Here is a 6,000-nt window from a genome sequence, read left to right on the forward strand (position 1 = left end):
TAGCAACTTACACACGTAAATCCAGAAATCACATGACCCGCAGCAACAACGTCCTGCAGTCACTGTACACAGAAAGAACCTTCTTCCCCTCAGCAGTCACAAAATCAAGTTGTGACTACGTAGAGTCACAAATTCAGCATGCACCGCACATAAAAATGAATACGCATCAGGATACCAAAAGCCACACAAACCCAACATTTACCACAAAGCAGAGCCTCTCAGCCCTCCTGCCCTCTCATACCCTCTCAGCCCTCCTGCCCCCCTCATACCCTCTCCTGCCCCCTGCTCCCCTCATACCCTCTCCTGCCCCCCTCATACCCTCTCCCCTCATATCCTCTCGTGCCCCCTGCTCCCCTCTTACCCTCTCCTGCCCCCCTCATACCCTCTCCTGCTCCCCTCATACCCTCTCCTGCCCCCTGCTCCCCTCATACCCTCTTCTGCCCCCTGCTCCCCTCATACCCTCTCCTGCCCCCCTCATACCCTCTCCTGCTCCCCTCATACCCTCTCCTGCTCCCCTCATACCCTCTCCTGCCCCCTCATACCCTCTCCTGCTCCCCTCATACCCTCTCCTGCCCCCTCATACCCTCTCCTGCTCCCCTCATACCCTCTCCTGCCCCCTGCTCCCCTCATACCCTTTCTTGCTCCCCTCATACCCCCTCCTGCCCCCTCATACCCTTTCCTGCTCCCCTCATACCCTCTCCTTCCCCTCATACCCTCTCCTGCTCCCCTCATACCCTCTCCTTCCCCTCATACCCCCTCCTGCCCCCTCATACCCTCTCCTTCCCCTCATACCCCCTCCTGCCCCCTCATACCCTTTCCTGCTCCCCTCATACCCTCTCCTTCCCCTCATACCCTCTCCTGCTCCCCTCATACCCTCTCCTTCCCCTCATACCCTCTCCTGCTCCCCTCATACCCTCTCCTTCCCCTCATACCCTCTCCTGCTCCCCTCATACCCTCTCCTGCTCCCCTCATACCCCCTCCTGCTCCTCATACCCTCTCCTGCTCCCCTCATACCCTCTCCTGCTCCCCTCATACCCTCTCCTTCCCCTCATACCCTCTCCTTCCCCTCATACCCCCTCCTGCCCCTCATACCCCCTCCTGCTCCCCTAATACCCTCTCCTTCCCCTCATACCCCCTCCTGCCCCCTCATACCCTTTCCTGCTCCCCTCATACCCTCTCCTGCTCCCCTCATACCCTCTCCTTCCCCTCATACCCTCTCCTGCTCCCCTCATACCCTCTCCTTCCCCTCATACCCCCTCCTGCCCCTCATACCCTCTCCTGCTCCCCTCATACCCTCTCCTGCTCCCCTCATACCCTCTCCTGCTCCCCTCATACCCTCTCCTGCTCCCCTCATACCCTCTCCTGCTCCCCTCATACCCTCTCCTTCCCCCTCATACCCTCTCCTTCCCCTCATACCCTCTCCTTCCCCTCATACCCTCTCCTTCCCCTCATACCCCCTCCTGCCCCCTCATACCCCCTCCTGCTCCCCTCATACCCTCTCCTTCCCCTCATACCCCCTCCTGCCCCCTCATACCCTTTCTTGCTCCCCTCATACCCTCTCCTGCTCCCCTCATACCCTCTCCTTCCCCTCATACCCTCTCCTTCCCCTCATACCCTCTCCTGCTCCCCTCATACCCTCTCCTTCCCCTCATACCCCCTCCTGCCCCTCATACCCTCTCCTGCTCCCCTCATACCCTCTCCTGCTCCCCTCATACCCTCTCCTTCCCGTCATACCCTCTCCTTCCCCTCATACCCCCTCCTGCCCCCTCATACCCCCTCCTGCTCCCCTCATACCCTCCCCTTCCCCTCATACCCCCTCCTGCCCCCTCATACCCTTTCTTGCTCCCCTCATACCCTCTCCTGCTCCCCTCATACCCTCTCCTGCTCCCCTCATACCCTCTCCTGCTCCCCTCATACCCTCTCCTTCCCCTCATACCCCCTCCTGCCCCCTCATACCCCCTCCTGCTCCCCTCATACCCTCTCCTTCCCCTCATACCCTCTCCTGCCCCCCTCCTACCCTCTCCTTCCCCTCATACCCTCTCCTGCCCCCTCATACCCTCTCCTGCCCCCTCATACCCTCTCCTGCCCCCTCATACCCCCTCCTGCTCTCCTCATACCCTCTCCTGCTCGCCTCATACCCTCTCCTTCCCCTCATACCCTCTCCTGCCCCCCTCCTACCCTCTCCTTCCCCTCATACCCTCTCCTGCCCCCCTCCTACCCTCTCCTTCCCCTCATACCCTCTCCTGCTCCCCTCATACCCTCTGCTTCCCCTCATACCCCCTCCTGCCCCCTCATACCCTTTCCTGCTCCCCTCATACCCTCTCCTGCTCCCCTCATACCCTCTCCTGCTCCCCTCATACCCTCTCCTGCCCCCTCATACCCCCTCCTGCTCTCCTCATACCCTCTCCTGCCTCCTGCTCTCCTCATACCCTCTCCTGCTCCCCTCATACCCTCTCCTTCCCCTCATACCCTCTCCTTCCCCTCATACCCCCTCCTGCCCCCTCATACCCCCTCCTGCTCCCCTCATACCCTCTCCTTCCCCTCATACCCTCTCCTGCCCCCCTCCTACCCTCTCCTTCCCCTCATACCCTCTCCTGCCCCCTCATACCCCCTCCTGCTCTCCTCATACCCTCTCCTGCTCGCCTCATACCCTCTCCTTCCCCTCATACCCTCTCCTGCCCCCCTCCTACCCTCTCCTTCCCCTCATACCCTCTCCTGCCCCCCTCCTACCCTCTCCTTCCCCTCATACCCTCTCCTTCCCCTCATACCCTCTCCTGCTCCCCTCATACCCCCTCCTGCCCCCTCATACCCTTTCCTGCTCCCCTCATACCCTCTCCTGCTCCCCTCATACCCTCTCCTGCTCCCCTCATACCCTCTCCTGCTCCCCTCATACCCTCTCCTGCTCCCCTCATACCCTCTCCTGCCCCCTCATACCCCCTCCTGCTCTCCTCATACCCTCTCCTGCCTCCTGCTCGCCTCATACCCTCTCCTGCCCCCCTCCTACCCTCTCCTTCCCCTCATACCCTCTCCTGCCCCCCTCCTACCCTCTCCTTCCCCTCATACCCTCTCCTGCTCCCCTCATACCCTCTCCTGCCCCCCTCATACCCTCTCCTGCCCCCTCATACCCTCTCCTGCTCCCCTCATACCCTCACGTGCTCCCATCATACCCTCTCCTGCCCCCTGATACCCCCTCCTGCCCCCCTCATACCCTCTCCTGCCCCCTGTCCCCTCATACCCTCTCATGCCCCCTCATACCCTCTCCTGCTCCCCTCATACCCTCTCCTGCCCCCCTCATACCCTCTCCTGCCCCCTGATACCCTCTCCTGCTCTCCTCATACCCTCTCCTGCCCCCTGATACCCTATCCTGCCCCCTGATACCCTCTCCTGCTCCCCTCATACCCTCACCTGCTCCCATCATACCCTCTCCTGCCCCCTGATACCCTCTCCTGCCCCCTGCCCCCTCATACCCTCTCATGCCCCCTCATACCCTCTCCTGCTCCCCTCATACCCTCTCCTGCCCCCCTCATACCCTCTCCTGCCCCCTGATACCCTCTCCTGCCCCCCTCATACCCTCTCCTGCCCCCTGCCCCCTCATACCCTCTCATGCCCCCTCATACCCTCTCCTGCTCCCCTCATACCCTCTCCTGCTCCCCTCATACCCTCTCCTGCTCCCCTCATACCCTCTCCTGCCCCCTCATACCCTCTCCTGCCCCCTCATACCCCCTCCTGCTCTCCTCATACCCTGTCCTGCTCGCCTCATACCCTCTCCTGCCCCCCTCCTACCCTCTCCTTCCCCTCATACCCTCTCCTGCCCCCCTCCTACCCTCTCCTTCCCCTCATACCCTCTCCTGCTCCCCTCATACCCTCTCCTGCCCCCCTCATACCCTCTCCTGCCCCCCTCATACCCTCTCCTGCTCCCCTCATACCCTCACCTGCTCCCCTCATACCCTCACCTGCTCCCATCATACCCTCTCCTGCCCCCTGATACCCTCTCCTGCCCCCCTCATACCCTCTCCTGCCCCCTGCCCCCTCATACCCTCTCATGCCCCCACATACCCTCTACTGCTCCCCTCATACCCTCTCCTGCCCCCCTCATACCCTCTCCTGCCCCCTGATACCCTCTCCTGCCCCCCTCATACCCTCTCCTGCCCCCTGCCCCCTCATACCCTCTCATGCCCCCTCATACCCTCTCCTGCTCCCCTCATACCCTCTCATGCCCCTTCATACCCTCTCCTGCTCCCCTCATACCCTCTCCTGCTCCCCTCATACCCTCTCCTGCTCCCCTCATACCCTCTCCTTCCCCTCATACCCCCTCCTGCCCCCTCATACCCTCTCCTTCCCCTCATACCCCCTCTTGCCCCCTCATACCCTCTCCTTCCCCTCATACCCTCTCCTGCTCCCCTCATACCCTCACCTGCTCCCATCATACCCTCTCCTGCCCCCTGATACCCTCTCCTTCCCCTCATACCCCCTCCTGCCCCCTCATACCCTCTCCTTCCCCTCATACCCTCTCCTGCCCCCTGATACCCTCTCCTGCCCCTCATACCCTCTCCTGCCCCCTGATACCCTCTCCTGCCCCCTGATACCCTCTCCTGCTCCCCTCATACCCTCACCTGCTTCCATCATACCCTCTCCTGCCCCCTGATACCCTCTCCTGCCCCCCTCATACCCTCTCCTGCCCCCTGCCCCCTCATACCCTCTCCTGCTCCCCTCATACCCTCTCATGCCCCCTCATACCCTCTCCTGCTCCCCTCATACCCTCTCCTGCCCCCCTCATACCCTCTCCTGCTCCCCTCATACCCCCTCCTGCCCCCTCATACCCTCTCCTTCCCCTCATACCCTCCCCTGCCCCCTCATACCCTCTCCTGTCCCCCTCATACCCTCCTCCTGCCCCCCTCGCCCCCGCCCTCACGACCCTCCTCACCCTCTTCGCCCGAAGGGCAGCGTCTCCTCCGCGCTGCGCAACCAAACCCTCGGGCGCCCCCAGGTGGAGGCGGAGCTTGCAGTAGACGGACACCGATCTCAGCCAACGGGAGAACAGAGCGATTACCGCGACGCATTTTCCAACCAATAGTGCGACTGACAGCATCCGGTGCTCCACCGTGGTCTGAAGCCTAGCGGGCGCTTCCGGGTAACGGGGGGCTCTGATTGGCTATAGCATCTTGACTGATCGGTGGTCGGGCGAAGGGCGGGGCTTCTTTTAAAGAGACAGACGCGGTCCAGCAGAACTCTCAGGATCCTAAGGCAGGGTATTTTTATTGTATTTGTTTAGTGCATTTGTATAAAGCGCGGACTTTACCCGAAGGTGTCAGAGCGCTGAACAATAGAACCAGTTACCTTACAAGAGTAAAGGGTTACACAATAGAACATTACACAGATAAACAGGAGACTTCAAAGGTATGGTACACAAACACAAAATCCAACACAGCCAGCAAGGGTGAGGAGTGTGCAAGACAAGCGTTTGCAATGCAATAGTTCTCGCATTTACCCAAGTTTAAGGTATTGGCACTGTAAATGACAATGCCTTTTATTTATGTATTTTAAAACATAAAAGTCATTGTCATTTACAATGCTAATAGCTTAAACTCGCGTAAATGCGAGCCCTATTGCACTGCAAATGCTTGTTTTTTGGTAAGCACAATGAGAATACATTTGCATAGAATTTGCATGTTGAGCCAACACCGAGACTTGAACCTGATTCCCCAGCTCCAAAGTCGGCAACGCTGGCTGGTAGCCTACATCTCTCGGTGATTGTCCTCTTCAGTGTTAAGCTGCTCACACTTTCGTTTAGAAGAAAATCGCTCTCTGTTTGTCCATCCTCGTGGAAAAGAAAGCAATTTTCTCGGCTACGGGAATCGCATCTGCAACTGAAACTAAAGCCCCAGGAGTAATTGTAGGTCTGAGGTTAGTAACAGATGAGACTGAAGACAACTATCAGAGTTGTGTTTCTTTAAATCGTAGCAACGCCTAAAGCGGCAGGAGAGAGAGAGAAAAATAAAA

At 59.5% G+C, this 6,000-nt stretch overlaps 1 protein-coding gene across 2 annotated transcripts in view; it reads right to left on the minus strand.

Moving 5' to 3' along the window:
- MIGA2 (mitoguardin 2) overlaps positions 1–5,020 on the minus strand; it is a 165,267-nt gene extending 160,247 nt beyond the window's left edge. For both annotated transcript variants that reach the window (XM_086924852.1, XM_086924851.1), the window contains exon 1: positions 4,925–5,020. The gene's annotated coding sequence lies outside the window, so the exon portion shown is untranslated. The remainder of the gene's footprint in view (positions 1–4,924) is intronic.
- Between the last annotated feature and the right edge of the window lie 980 nt (positions 5,021–6,000).

The sequence above is a fragment of the Lissotriton vulgaris genome, chromosome 5 (assembly GCF_964263255.1).
Source record: "Lissotriton vulgaris chromosome 5, aLisVul1.2, whole genome shotgun sequence".
Taxonomy (NCBI): Eukaryota; Metazoa; Chordata; class Amphibia; order Caudata; family Salamandridae; genus Lissotriton; species Lissotriton vulgaris.